The 16,226-nt window shown below is 43.7% G+C and overlaps 1 protein-coding gene across 1 annotated transcript in view; it reads left to right on the top strand.

Annotated features, from left to right (window-relative positions):
- Nucleotides 1-16,226, top strand: part of PIGL (phosphatidylinositol glycan anchor biosynthesis class L) — a 61,599-nt gene that overhangs the window by 29,646 nt on the left and 15,727 nt on the right. The gene's annotated exons all lie outside the window — the stretch shown is intronic.

The raw sequence follows: 16,226 nt of genomic DNA, 5'->3' as shown, positions 1-16,226 counted from the left end.
CTCAGGGGACCATATGGGATGCCAGGATTTGAACCACCAACCTTCTGCATGCAAGGCAAACGCCTTACCTCCATGCCATCTCTCTGGCCCCAAACTTAAGGAATCTCTTGATGCAAAGCCCAAATAATTCTCTCCAAGACTCTAGCTTCTTTTTTTTATTATTTTTATTTTTATTTGTTTGGGACATACCTACAGGTGCCTCGGGATTGCTTTTGGCCCTGTGCTCAGGGATCACTCCTCGTCAGGGCTTTGGAGACCATAAGTGGTGCCGAGGATCAAACCCTGGTCACCTTTGCAAAGTAATAGCCCTACCTGCTGTGCTATTGCTGGTTCCTATGACGTATGTCTGGTTCCTATGACCATAGTTTTTTTTTAATGGGGGGGACTATTTAGGGGGGATAGGAGGGGGAGATACGGGGAAGGTGCCAAGGGGAAGAAAAGGAGGGAGGAGGGGGGTCTCAACCATAGTTTCTTTTCTTTTTTTTTTTTTTTTTTTTCCGGTTTTTGGGTTATACCCGGCAGCGCTCAGGGGTAACTCCTGGCTCCACGTTCAGAAATCGCTCCTGGCAGGCACGAGGGACCATATGGAATGCTGGGAATCGAACCACTGTCCTTCTGCATGAAAGGCAAATGCCTTACCTCCATACTATCTCTCCGGCCCCTTTTCATAGTTTCTTAATTAGAATCTCTAATAGGCTGTTTTAATTTTGATGATATGAAAATTATTTATCAAAAATATTTAGATACCTGCAATTTCAGTGCCCATTCTGGTACTTCAGATTGTTAAACCAAATGATAGCTACCTAAAATGAAAGCATTTAACTTTAAAGGGATGTTTTTAAAAATGGAGTCCTTCCCTTTCCCACTCCATTGAAAATTTCTCTTTGATGTCAGTTTATTCCTTGTTATGCCATGCCTACTTAGCTGCTAAATCTGTCAAAGTCATCAAACTAGAGCTGTTAGCTCTTTACCTTCTTCTAGTTTATGACCACAATCTGTGGACAATTATAACTGCCTAACCATCCTCTACTCCTCAGGTTTGTAAGCTGATTTTCTAAACATATCTGATCTGGCCTCTTTCTTGTAGAAATCTTCCCATTACTTCTTTATATACTAATTTCCCTAAGAATTGAGAGGATTGACAGATAACTAAAATGAATTTGCTGTTTTGAAAGTATAGCTACCAATCTACCTTGGTTTAGGCTGTTTTCCATTGTCTAGAATTTTGGTCCCTGATGGGAGGAGTTGAGATATAACTATCTGCCTCTTTGGGGGTTAGCATAGCAAATAGAACACTGTGACCACTTCAAAATTGTCGTTGTTGCTTTATTAGTTTATTTTACTTTGGTTTGGATTTGGAACCACACCCAGTAGTAGCTACTCCTGGTGGCCCTCAGGGAACCATACAATTCTTGGGATTGAACCCCAGGCTTAACTATGCAAAGTGTATGTCAAGCCCTTAGAGTTATCTCCTTGGCTTTCCATGACCTCTTTGAAGTGAGTTCAGTGGGCTGATTCTATTCTGTTTCAATAGCCATATTAGATAGTAAATTGGCAATTCTCGGGAAAAGCTTTCTCACAAGAAATTTTTAAGCTTTACATCTTATTTATTGCAGTAATATGAAATGAATGTTTTCTAACTAAAAATATAAAACTCATACTCAAGACCGGGAATTCTCCTGGAATATTCCATTGGGTGGCAGTATTTGCAGTCTGCACCCTCTGTGTTGAAAGCACCTGCTCCAGGAAAACTTCCCTGCACTCCGCAGGCCTGAGTGTTAGCTCTGAACTCAAATGACCTTTGCTTCTTGGACTACAAAGGAAGTAATCAAGTTTAGAAATGTGCTGGAGGTGGATGGGGGAGGGACAGCCTGAACCTTCCGCTTGGCTTAGAAGCCACAAGACCAAATAAGGACGTGTGAGTCGTCTGTCTGTATTAAAGTTCATAGTGCAGTGTGCAAAAGTGGGGCTTGGTTTTCAGAAGATAAACTATTACCCAACCCTGGTGGAGTTCCAGCTGCAGAGACTGACTGGCCTTTGCCTGCTGGGCTGGGGCTTGAGAAGGAAAACCTGGGTTGTGGGCCTCCCTAATGTGGAGAAAGGAAAGGAGGGAAATCTTTCCTGGTTGCAGCTCTGGTACTCGAAACCATCAATGCCAAGGATTTTCCTGAAAATTCCATTACTCTCCTGACACAGTTTAAAGAGTCAGGGTAAGTCATTAGAAAGTGTAGCAAAGGTCAGAGATTGAAGCTCTTCAGCCACTAAGAAAACAAGCGTTCTGTGAACCTTCAAAGGCTGAGAGGTCAGACTTGTTTATGAAACTAAGGTCTAGGGCAGGATGAGGCTTGGGGCATTTATTAGTAGTAGTAATGCTACTTTTGGGGGGGGGGGGGCAGTGAGACAGTACAGCAACAACAGTACTTGCCTTCTATGTGGCTGGGTTTAATCCCCAGCACTACATACTACTGAGCATGAATAGGACTGATTCAACTCTTGAGCTCAGAGTAAGCCCTGAGCATTGCCAGGTGTGACCCACCACTGCCCCCTTCCCAAATAAACAACTGTTTGCTTAATATACCCCAGAGGAAAGTTGTGAGACTACTAGTTATACCTAAAGATTAGCAAAAGTTGTCTTTGATAATAAGTTTGATTACTTCCAAAGTTCTTTCAGGGCCAGGCACAGAGCTGTCACCTCTAGGAAGAACTTTAATAGCTGCTGATTGATGATGAGATCTTAGACAAGCGAATTGCTACTGTAGCCCAGCCAGGACTTACTCTACAAATTCCTTCTTATCGTTTCCCAAACCAGAGGGGTGAGATTTCGGCTTCCTGAGGGAAAGGACCTAGACTTTTATTCATGTTTGTTTCCCTCCCCTTAGCCCCACACTTGACACCTCCCGTGTATGGTACAGTGATTCAGTTCTCAGAGTGCTGCTGTGCTTGTGGCTGCCGTGCCCCCACCCCCATCCAACCACAGCTGGATGATGGCTATGCCAATTTGCAGCAGCTCTTGTTTTCTGCCCTGGAGTTTCTCTGCCATTATTCAGTTTCAGGTGCTCAAACTTACCCCTAACTACTGACGAGTTTGTACCCTGTAGAGATAATTTATCTCTTTCCTCCTGGACAGAAGAACAGTCCACGAAGCCAGTGCCTAAAAGTGGGACCACATATATAAAGCAGCCTCATGGAAGCTCTGCCTCCTGCCTTTGCTGCTTCCTACCTTCACTCCAGTTCTCAGGAGGTATATGTAATCATATACCACATTAGACTTCTGCTGAGGCTCTGCTTTCTGGGAAGCCTTAGCTAGCACATCTGGAGACTGAAATATATTCAGAAGCTTCCTCACAGGTTTGCCATCAAAATTAATTCCTTTAAATATTTAAATATATTTCTGATCCTCTTTCATACGTATCATTCTTTTATAAAGACTGAAAAAGACACAATTACAGTTAATATATTTTTTGTTTTGCATTAAAACTCCTTATTTTGGGGGTCTCCAAGCTTTCTTTGCTTTTATGTCCTAAACCGTATTATCTTTAATGTTTTTCATAAGCCACAACTCAGGAAGTCAGAGAAATTGCCCTCTGGTGGCAGAACGGCGAAAGTACAGACCTTCTTGCCTGAGAAGTACATTGAAAGTAATGTCTGTTCACTTTGACCTTTAGAAGTCTCTAATTATTTCCTTAGAGTAAGTTTATAGAAGTTTAGGGTCAAAGAATACAGTAATCATTATGGGGCTTGAGAGATAGCATGGAGGTAAGGCGTTTGCCTCGCATGCAGAAGGTCGGTGGTTTGAATCCTGCACATCCCATATGGTCCCCCGAGCTTGCCAGGAGCGATTTCTGAACATAGAGCTAGTAACCCCTGAGTGCTGCCGGGTGTGACCCAAAAACCAAAAAAAAAAATAACAAATATAGCAATCATCTGACCAAATTGTGCCCTTATTGATATGTAAACATTTAAGCTTTCATCAATTTGATAAACGTCCCTTTCTTTTGGTTGCTCTTTTGGCTTGTATTTTGCATTTCTTTGAGTTTTTTTTTTGTTTTGTTTTGTTTTTGAGAATCAGAATATATGTATTGGGACTTTACAATTCTCCCTTTATAAAATACTCTTATTCTTCAAACAACTTTTAGTACTGTTATTTGGGGGTTGGGGGAGAGTTGGAGGATGGAATTTACTCCTGGCCCTGCACTCAGAGATCACTCCTTGTGGGCTCCTAGGACCATCTAAGGTTCTGGGAATCAAACTCAAGTCAGCTGTGCACAAGACAAGCACCCTAGCTGCTGTACTATCTCTTTGACCCTTTAGTAGAATTATTTTTTAATAATTTGTTTGGTTTTGGTTTGGGGTGGGTCACACCATCTTGAAGGCTCCTCTAATCTAGGTCTTTAGAATTAAAAATGACTCTAGCCATTTGAACTATCCCCCTGGTATTTTTATCATTCTTTCTAGTTTTTTGATAGGTCTGGGTCACACCCAGCAGTAATGGGAGCTACTCTGAGCTCTGTGCCTGGTACTACTCAGCGGACCATAGTGCTGAGTAGAACCAGGGTAGACTACATGCAAAAGAAGCACCTTAACCCCTCTGTCTCTTAGGGTTTACATTTTTTTCTCTGTGGCCCTTTCGGTAACCCTTAGACTTCCTTTGTTAGCAGCCTTTGAAGCTCCACCTGTATTCCCAGTTTTCCATTCTCGCTTATTATCTGAAAGTACCCTGGTAGATATGAGTTGTAGAGTAAAAGAGAGAAAACTAGATTTTCTAAACTACAAAGCCCAGGTACTGCATGACTTACCAGATATTTCAGGGCTTTGATTTCATTATTTTTGAACTGAGAGGGCTCTGCACTAACATCTGAAAATGAGAGACACATTATGAGAACAGTATAAAAATTGCCTGATGCAGTCACTAGTGTTCCTCTGTTTGATTTGGCCAGAAATTTGGTCTTGGCCCACCAGATCCATCTTTTTAAGCCAGAAAGAATTACTTGAGGGGCCGGAGAGATAGCATGGAGGTAAGGCGTTTGCCTTGTATGCAAAAGGTTGGTGGTTCAAATCCCGGCATCCCATATGGTCCCTTAAGTCTGCCAGGAGCATTTTCTGAGCGTAGAGGCAGGAATAACCCTGAGCACTGCCGGGTGTGACCTCAAAAAAAACCAAACAAACACAAAAAAGAATTGATTTATAGTGATCAAAACAGCATGATAGTAGAACTAAGACAGACTTTTGGGGGGAACAGGTGTCACACCCTTAGAGATTACTCATGGCTCTACATTCAGAAATTGCTCCTCCTGGCAGGCTCAGGGATATGGGATGGTGGGAATCAAACCCAGGTCCATCCCAAATTGACCGCATGGCTCTACTGCTGTGCTATCTCTCAGGTCCCAATACAGACTTTTTTTTTAAGTAAATTATTTAATTGAATCATCATGAGATACACAATTACAAAATTGTTCATGATTGAGTTTCAGTCATACAGTGCCTAACACCCACACCTTCACCATAGTGATAAACATTTTTCTTCTCTTTCTTCTTTTTCCTTTTAGACACTGTGGATATTGTTACTCATAGAGTATCATGCATGCCACTGTATTTCTTTTCAGCACTCAATTCTTGCCCATGGTGATCATTTTTCTTTTTTCTTTTTTTTTTTTTACTTTTGGGCCACACTCAGTGGTGCTCAGGGGTTACTCCTGGCTCTGTGCTCAGATATCGCTCCTGGCAGGCTTGGTGGACCATATGGAAGCTGAGAATCCAACCTGGGTCCTTTCTGGGTTGGCCACGTGTAAGGCAAACACCCTGTACTGCTGTGCTATCACTCAGGCTCCATAGTGATCATTTTCAACTATTATTTTCATAGAGGTACTTTCTCTGCTCTAACTGCACTCCTCCAAGCTTTGTTTCAAACTTCTTATCATGGACTGGTCCTCCTGGCCCTCATCTCTATTGTTTCTGGACCATGATGTTGTTTGTTTGGATTTTTGGGCCACACCTGGTGACGCTCACGGGTTACTCCTGGCTATGTGCTCAGAAATCGCTCCTGACTTGGGACGCCAAGGGATTGAACTGCAATCCGTCCTAGGCTAGTGCGGTCAAGGCAGACTTTTTACCACTAGCGCCACCGCTCCAGCCCCATGATGTCTTTTTTTTTTTTGGTTTTTGGTTTTTGGGTCACACCCGGCAGTGCTCAAGGGTTACTCCTGGCACTTTGCTCAGAAATCACTCCTGGGAGCCAGAGAGATAGCATGGCAGTAAGCGTTTGCCTTGCATGCAGAAGGTTGGTGATTTGAATCCTGGCATCCCATATGGTTCCCTGAGCCTGCCAGGAGCGATTTCTGAGCATAGAGCCAGGAGTAATCCTGAGCACTGCCGGGTGTGACCCAAAAAAAAACAAAAAAAAGAAAGAAAAGAAATACCTGGCAAGCTCAGGGGACCATATGGGATGCCAGGATTCGAACCACCAACCTTCTGCATGCAAGGCAAACGCCTTTCCTCTATGCTATCTCTCTGGCTCCATGATATCTTTTTTTTTTTTTTGGTTTTTGGGCCACAACTGGTAACGCTCAGGGGTTACTCCTGGCTATGTGCTCAGAAGTTGCTCCTGGCTTGAAGGACCATATGGGACACCGGGGGATCGAACCGCGGTCTGTCCAAGGCTAGCGCAGGCAAGGCACCTTACCTTTAGCGCCACCGCCCGGCCCATGATATCTTTTTTTAATATCCCACAAATAACCATCATTCTATGTATATCCATCTCTCCTTTAATTTTACTCAGCATAATAATTTCATATTCATCCATTGAATAATATATATAACAACAGTGGGCTGGAATGGTAGCACAGTAGATAGGGTATTTGCCTTGTATGGAGCTGACTTGAGTTTGATCCCCAGCATCCCATGTGGTCCCCCAAGCCAGCCAGGAATAATTTCTGAGCACCGAATCAGGAGTGAGCCCTGAGTGCCACTGGGCATGCGCCAGAGAAACAAAAGGAATATCTAACAACAAATCCCCAAGTGTGTGGTCACTTTTTTTTTTTTTTTTTTTTGGTTTTTGGATTTTTGGGTCATATCCAGTGGCACTGTGGGGTTACTTACTCCTGGCTTTTTTTTTTTTTTGGTTTTTGGTTTTGGGGCCACACCCGGTAGTGCTCAGGGGTTATTCCTGGCTGTCTGTTCAGAAATAGCTTCTGGCAGGCACAGGGGACCATATGGGACACCGGGATTTGAACCAACCACCTTTGGTCCTGGATCAACTGCTTGCAAGGCAAACACCGCTATGCTATCTCTCCGGGCCCTACTCCTGGCTTTGTGCTCAGAAATCACCCAGGGCAGGCTCGGGGGACCATATGGTTGCCAGGAATTGAACTGAGGTCCATTGGGGTTGGCCATGTATAAGGTAAATGCCATACCACTGTGCTATCACTCTGGCCACAACCTAATTTTTTTTTACTTTTTTTTGTTTTTTTGAGACCACACCCATTGAAATCGCTCCTAGCTTGGGGGGAACATATGGGATACTCAGGGATTGAACTGTTGTCCTTCCTAGGCTAGTGCTTGCAAGGCCTTACCTCTAGTGCCACCTCTCTGCCCCCCCCAACCTAATTTTTGATAAAGAAGTCAAGAACATGAAATGGAGTAAAGACAGTCTCTTCAAAAATGGTGTTGGGACGATTGGGTACCCACATGTGAAAAATTAAAGCTGGATCCATATATCATTCCTTACACAAAAGTTAATTCAAGTGGATTAAAGACCTTAAAATCAGACCCAAATCTATAAAATACAGTTGAGGAAAATATAAGCAGTACACTCCAAGACCTAAACCTCAAAGAATTCTTCAACAATATGATACCAATGGCAAAGTTTACAGAATCAGAGCTAAACAAATGGGACTACATCGAACTAAGAAGTTTCTGTATGGCAAATGAAACATGGGCTAAAACTTAAAGACAGCTGACTGAGAGAAAATATTTGTACTTAATACATCATATAAAGGGTTGATATCATGGATATATCAAGTACTCACAAATATTAACCCTCAAATATCTAAAATCTCATCAAAAAATGGGGAGAGAAAATGGACACCTCACAAAGGAAGACCAACAAAATGCCACAGGCATATGAAAATATGCTCATCATCACTTATCATTAGGGAAATCCAAATCAAGACAATAATGAGATATCATCTTATACTAGTGAGTATGGTACATATCAAAAATACTGGGAACTGGGGCCAAAGCAATAGCACAGAGATAGGGTGTTTTCCTTGCACACAGCTGACCCAGGATGGACCTGGGTTCTATCCCCAGTGTCCCATATGGTCTCCCGAGCCAGGAGCAGTTTCTGAGTGCATAGCCAGGAGTAACTACTGAGCATCACTGGGTATGGCCCAAAAACCAAAAAAACAAATAAACAAAAAACTGGGAACTATCTATGTTGGCAGGGATGTGGTAAGAAAGGAACTCTCATCCACTACTGATTCATTCCCTATGGAAAACAATAAGGAAGGTTCTCAGTAAACTCAGAATTGAGCTGCCATTTGACCCATAATTCCACTTTAGGGAAGCTGTCCTCTGGACAGAAAAACATTACCAGTAATCCAAAAAGATATATACACACCATTATTCATTATAGCGCTCAGTACAGTAGTTAAGAGCTGGAATCAACCTAAATGTCCAACAACAGAAGAGTGGATCATGAAGATGTGGTACATCTACACAATGAAATACTACATAGCTGTAAGGAATGATGCAGTCATGCAATTTGCTGCAACATGCATAGAACTATAAGGTATTATTTTAAATAAAGTAAGCCAGAAGAAGGATATATACAAGATGATATCACTTACATATGGAATTAAGAATAATTGCATGAGGGAATGCAGTGATTTAAATGGGTTGCCTAGAACATTCTTGATCCTAGAGTATAGTGAGAAGAAGGAAAAAAAACAAGTGGCGGGGGAGAAAGACATGGAATAAGGGGAGACAGGGATCAAAGGGATTCAGGTACATTGGTGATGTTAAAGGACAGAACTAAATATCCAATCCACAGAACCAATAATACTGAAATCATGAGACCCAGACATTAGCAACCAAACTTAAAAAGGTGTCTGTTTTGATGACAGGTGAAAGGGAGGAGATGAGGAGGAAGTATAAGGGAGGGAGTCTGGAAACATTGTTGGAAGAAGATTGACACTGCTGGTGGGATTAGTGCTGAAAATTATATGTCTAAAACTCAACTATGTATAACTTAATTACAATTATGAATAATTTAATCACAATAACTAAAATCACTATGCTTTAAGGACCAGAGCGATAGTGATAGTGGGTAGGGCATTTGTCTTGCATGTGACCAACCTGGGTTCGATTCCCAGCATCCCATATTGTCCCCTGAGCCTGCCAGAAGTAACCCCTGAAGGCTGCCGATGAATCCCAGGTACCTCCTGGCCTTCTGAACTTTAGCAGGTGTGGCCCTGGGCACTCCAAGCACTACTAACACAGCCCTAGTCTTCCCCAACACCAGTGATCCTAAGCAGATTTATATGCTTGTGCCAAACATGGAACCCTCTGGCCTGGTTGGCTGAGTAGTGCCAAGTGCAGCCCTTTAGATTCCATGAGCACTACTTGAGAGTCCACTCCCCCCACAAAGTAAAACATGAAGGACCTTGCAAATAATTCAAGGCAGTTTCTAAGAACTCTGTGCCTAGTGAACTTTATTTCCATTTCCTGTAGGCAGATCTGAAGTAAAGAGTAGCAAGGGAACTTATATAAATGCCTGTTTAAGGGCTGGAGTAATAATACAGTGGGTAGAGTGCTTGCATTGCATGCCATTAACCTGGGTTTGATCCTCGGCGTTTCATATGGTCCTTTGAGCCCTGCCAGGAAAAATTCTTGAGAGCAGATCCAGGAGTAACCCCTGAGCACTTCCAGGTGTGGCCCCATCCCGTAAATTGCCTGTTTAATAATTGAAGCAAATCTATTGCCTGGTTCACAATTCCTTCTCATAAGAAAGTCGACACCAGGCCTTCTCTTTCTTACATTCTCATCCCCTTCCTTTCTTTCGTTGTGCTGACAGGGTAGCACACTTGGTTGAGGGATTGGTGATTGGTTGCTTCAAAGCCTGTGAACCCCAGCACACTGCTGGCAGTTTCTAGCTCCCGTCCAGCCAGGGTGAGAGGGAGAACTATAAAGGGTTCCAACCCCCAGTGAGCACTGATAAAAGATGCACACGCACCATGACCAGGAAGTGTGACCCCTGTGAGCACTATAATGTTTCTGAGCACCACAACCAAAAGGTCAAGATGCATGTGTTCACTCTCTTGTAGATGCACCTTAACATGAACGTGAACTCTCTCCCCTCAGGAGACACTCATGCTCTCTTGAACAGAAATGCAAACCCCTTCTCCTCCCCCACCCTACTACCCATGTTTCTCTAAATAAAACTGTTTTTAGTTGAAAATAATAGTGCAACTCCTAAAAACCACCATAATAAAATAAGCAGCTTAATGTACTACCCCAGCAAGCACCACAGCCAGGTGTGTGAGATTTCTGGCTATGATAATAGTAACAACTGCAGGAAGGTGAGAGGGGATGATAAATAAGTAAAATAAATTAGTATCTGAGGGTCAGAGACAGTACAGCAGGTAAAGCACTTGCCTTGCACGTGTCTGGCCTGAGTTTGATCCCAGGCACCAAGATGGTCCCCTAAGCCCACCAGGAGAGATTCTTTTGTTTGTTTTGTTGGGGGGCCACACCCAGGGACACTCAGGAGTTACTCCTGGCTATGTGCTCAGAGATCACTCCTGACTTGAGGGACGATATGGGACGCCAGGGGATCGAACCTTGGTCCGTCCTAAGTTAGTTTGTGCAAGGCAAATATGCCCTACCACTTGAGCCACCGCTCCGGCCCCACCAGGATTGATTCTTGAGTGCTGAGCCATTAGTAACCACTGAGCACTGCCAGTGTGGCCCAAAAGCAGAAACAAAAATCATCTGAGATTTTTAGAACAGTCTGGGCTCTTACAACAAATTGTTAGTGTTAATCTTTTCTGTCACTCTATAACATGCACAAAATTCCTTTAATTAAAAAAGCACTTTCGGGGGGCCGGGCGGTGGCGCTAAAGGTAAGGTGCCTGCCTTGCCTGCGCTAGCCTTGGATGGACCGCGGTTCGATCCCCCCGGCGTCCCATATGGTCCCCCAAGCCAGGAGCAACTTCTGAGCACATAGCCAGGAGTAACCCCTGAGCGTTACCGGGTGTGGCCCAAAAACCAAAAAAAAAAAAAAAAAAAAAAAAAAAAAAGCACTTTCGGGGCCGGGAAGGTGGCGCTAGAGGTAAGGTGTCTGCCTTACAAGCGCTAGCCAAGGAACGGACCGACCGCGGTTTGATCCCCCGGCGTCCCATATGGTCCCCCCAAGCCAGGGGCGATTTCTGAGCACATAGCCAGGAGTAACCCCTGAGCGTCAAACGGGTGTGGCCCAAAAACCAAAAAAAAAAAAAAGCACTTTCGGGGCCGGAGAGATAGCACAGCGATAAAGCGTTTGCCTTGCATGCAGAAGGGGTTCGAATCCCGGCATCCCATATGGCCCCCCAAGCCTGCTGGGGGCGATTTCTGAGTGTAGAGCCAGGAGTAACCCCTGAGTACCCCTGGGTGTAACTCAAAAACAACAAAAATCACTGACTTGTACATTTTGGGGATAGAGAGATAGTATAAAGGTTAAGGCACTTGCCTTGCAACTGACCCCAATTTGATCTCAGACATCACCGATGGTCCCATGAGCACTTCCGGAAGTAGCTCCTGTGCACCATCAGGTGTGGCCCATAAGCCCCAAAAAGAAACAAAAAATAATTGTATGATTTAGACAGGCATGTTTGTATTATGAAAATCATAACTTTTTTTAAGTTGATTTTTGGGCTGAGAGATATTATGTTGGTTTGGTGAGCCTTACCAGGGTTTTTATATGTTTGATTGTTTTGAACCACACCTGGCAGGCACTCAGGTGTTACTCATGGCTCTGCACTCAGAAATCATTCCCTGTGCCTTACCCACTGTGCTATTGCTCTGGCCTCCCAACCAAGATTTTATTCGAAGTACCACTTCGTCCCCAGAGCATCTCTGAATGAAATCCAGGAGAGCCCTGGACACATTTGGAGTGTCTCAGATATCCTGGCACTACAGGACCCAAAGAACCCTTGAACCCTTGCGCTGAAGCACTGTCCAAGGTAGTCAATACTAGCTAGTGAGACCTCAGGTCTCTTGGCATTACTTAAGAAGGTTCCATCCACCAATTCATTTCTCCCCCAAATATTTTTTGTTTTGTTTTGGGACCACATCCAGCAGTGCTCAGAGGTTACTCCGTCTCTGCACTCAGAAATCACAACTGCCAGGCTTGGAACCAAATGGGATGCTGGGGATCAAACCTGGGTCTGCCTTGTGCCAGGCAAATACCTTGCCTGCTGTGCTCTCACTCTGCCCCTCCCCCAATTTTTGGTGTGTGTGTGTGTGTGTGTGTGTGTGTGTGTGTGTGTGTGTTCAGTTTATGTTTGTTTTTGGCCATACCCACAATGTTCAGGGGTTACTCCTGGCTTTGCACTCAGGAATTACTCCTTCTGGCAGTGCTCAGGAAACCATATAGGATAACCAGGATCAAACCCAGATGAAACATAGGCAAGGCAAGAACCGTACCTGCTGCACGATCTCTCACGCCTCATGTTTTCTGTTGTTGTTGTTGTGCCACATCCAGCAGGGCCCAGGACTTACTTCTGGTTAAGTGCTCAACAATGATTACTGGTGGCCTCAGGAAACCAGATGTAGCAGATCAAACCTGTATCAGCAGTATACAAAACAAGTGCCCTACCCACTGTACTATCATTCTGACCCCCAAAAGAAATGTTTTTAAACTACTTGTGAAAAGTCAACCATAAGATGAGTGGATCATGGGGCCGGGCGGTGGCGCTGGAGGTAAGGTGCCTGCCTTACCTGCGCTAGCCTTGGACGGACCACGGTTCGATCCCCCGGCGTCCCATATGGTCCCCCAAGCCAGGAGCGACTTCTGAGCGCATAGCCAGGAGTAACCTCTGAGCGTCACCGGGTGTGGCCCAAAAACCAAAAAAAAAAAAAAAAAAAAAAAAGATGAGTGGATCAGACTGGTGACTTCCAAACATGTTTGGTTGTTGGCTGTTTGGTTTGGGTGTTACATCCTCAATGCTCAAGGGCTAGTTCTGGCTCTGTGCTCCTAGTCACTCTGGGCAATACTCATGCAACTGCTGTCAGTGCCAAAGCATGCACTGGGCTCCTGGAGCTGTCTCTCCAATTCCTGTCCAAAGATCTTCGATCATAGTTCCCTGATATTAAAACTCAGTATGTTTCCAATTTACTGAGATTATTTATTTCAATGATATACATGTTAAACTCTGTTAATATATGATGCCTAGGGCCGGAGAGACAGCATGAGGTAGAGTGTTTGCCTTGCATGCAAAAGGGTGATGGTTCGAATCCCGGCATCCCATCTGGTCCCGAGCCTGCCAGGAGCAATTTCTGAGCATAGAGCCAGGAGTAATCCCTGAGCACTGCTGGGTGTGACCCAAAAACCAAAAAAAAAATATATATATATACATATATGTTTTTTTATATATATTGTCTAGTTTTATATAGATACATATATATACATATATGTATATATATGATGCCTAATAAAACAACTAGAAACTTAAGCAGAAAGAAAAATACGTAATTTTTAAATAAGTTTAAATTTTTTATTTCTGATTTTAATAAATTTTCATTGAATCATAGTGTAATAGTTACAAAGTTGTTCATGATTTCGTTTCAGTCATACAGTGTCCAACATCCATCCCTTCACTATTGCACAATTCCCACCATCAGTGTCCACAGTTTTTCTCCCACTTGCCTTTGTCAGATCTCTCTCTCTGTCTTTCCTTTCAGACACAGTGGTTTGCAATATTGTCTGAAGGGGTTTCATGAATATCACATTACCTCCTTTTAGCACCCATTCTTTTTTTTTTTTTTTTTCTTTTTTTGGTTTTTGGGCCACACCTGACGTTGCTCAGGGGTTACTCCTGGCTGTCTGCTCAGAAATAGCTCCCGGCAGGCACGGGGGACCATATGGGACACTGGGATTCGAACCAACCACCTTTGGTCCTGGATCGGCTGCTTGCAAGGAAAACGCCACTGTGCTATCTCTCCAGGCCCTGTTTTCACTCTTAAGTTATTTTCCCTGGTTTTCAGCTGAGCTTAGCAGATCATGTTCTGTTACATTCATATTAAGCTTGGTTCCAAGGAAGACTAGGCTTAATGCTGATCCTTCCTCTTTCTCTTTATTCTAATTCACTCCCCCACCTGCTAAATAGTCTGTTCCACTTACCTCATAAACCTTATATAAACTACATTGAATGGTTTTGAAAGGTACAGAAGAGCTGCTCTCCACACAAGGCACCCTCTGTGTTTGATTGAAGCTAGTCTATGAAGCTAAGGTAACAACTACATTAGTGAGTGCTGAGGCTTATGTTATTCCCCTACTGAGAAACGTTTGACATTCCTTGGACCAGAGTCCTAACCAGGGGAGTTAATAGATTTGACCCACAGAGGTTCTAAAGCATCCTTCCTGGTGGGAAGCTTTTTGTGTCTTCTCAGTTGCATCGTATGTGTTGGTACAGGACCTGAGCTGAACAGAGGTGGGTAATATCTTTAAAAGGGAGGTAAAAATTGAAGACTTGTGTCTTATTAGGTGATACCATTTATACACTAAAAAGGACAAGAAGAATTTCTTTGGGTGAGAAGAGGTTGTGTGGTCCATGGGGGCCACAGATTAATCTGACAGAGGTGCTAGAGACCCTATTTCTGCTATCTGGTGTGCCTCACTAGGAGTAGCAATGGGTGTGTCACCAGCTCCCTAGGGCGAGAATATCCTGGCTTTGCAGTCATAAAATCTAGGTTCAATGCAGCTCACAACTTCACAAGTAAAGTTTTATTGTTGTTTATATAATTTTATCTGTAAAGGCTTCTTCAATGGCTGTTCATGAAGTTAAATAAAATTACATGCATTTATACATTTTATTAAGGCACTGTTAATTTTGGAAGCCAGAGTGATGATAGCACAGTGGTAGGGTGTTTGCTTTGCATGCTGCCTATCCAGGATGGAACTGGGTTTGATTACCAGCATCCCATAGGGTGCCCAAACCTGCCAGGACTAACCACTGAGCGCTGCTGGTTGTGGCCCCAAAACAAAAACAAAACAAAGAAATAAATTTTTGACCAGTTTTACTAAAGATTGGTATGATTTGCTTTTCATCAGTCTGTTCTCAAATGCTGCTAGTGCTGTCCGGATCACCTGGGTTCACAATAGCCAGAGCACATGCTTCTGGAGTGTTTTCCATATGCCTGGCCCACCCACGGTGATGGGCACCAGCGTGTGATGGGCACTGTAACCATGTTTGCAGGTTTTCTCCAGGCTGGTAGTTTCACTTTAAACTTGATGATCATTTTCTTCCTTTTTTGTTTTTTTTTTGTTTTTGGTTTTGGTTTTGGTTTTTGGGTCACACCCGGCAGTGCTCAGGGGTTACTCCTGGCTCTATGCTCAGAAATTGCTCCTGGCAGGCTCAGGGGACCATATGGGATGCCGGGACTCCAACCAATGACCTTCTGCATGAAAGCCAAACGCCTTATCTCCAGGCTATCTCTCTAGTCCCCCCACTTTTTTTTTTTTTTTGATGATCATTTTCTTAAGTCTGCTATTGATTGCTTAGCATGTATTCTCCACTTTTCGTAATCATTTGGAGTTTGGAATTCATCAAAAAGTTCAGCAGGTGTGTGTGTGTGTGTGTGTGTGTGTGTGTGTGTGTGTGTGTGTGTGTGTTCTTTGTGACCTGACACTTCCTACTTTAGATGTAGGACAGCTTGTGTGTGTGTGTGTGTTCTTTGTGTGTGTGTGTTCTTTGTGACCTGACACTTCCTACTTTAGATGTAGGACAGCTTATACCCAAAAGCAGCCACTATGACTGATGGCAAAGGGCCAGAGTGATAGCACAGCAGTAGGGTATTTGCCTTGCATGTGGCTGCCAGGAGCAATTTTTGAGTATGGCCCAAAAAACAAACAAACAAAAAAAGACTGATGAGGGGCCGGAGAGATAGCATGGAGGTAAGGTGTTTGCCTTTCATGCAGGAGGTCATCGGTTCGAATCCCGGCGCCCCATATGGTCCCCTGTGCCTGCCAG

Source organism: Suncus etruscus, chromosome 7 (genome assembly GCF_024139225.1).
Source record: "Suncus etruscus isolate mSunEtr1 chromosome 7, mSunEtr1.pri.cur, whole genome shotgun sequence".
Lineage (NCBI taxonomy): Eukaryota > Metazoa > Chordata > Mammalia > Eulipotyphla > Soricidae > Suncus > Suncus etruscus.
This window is presented reverse-complemented; position numbering and strand designations above follow the sequence as displayed.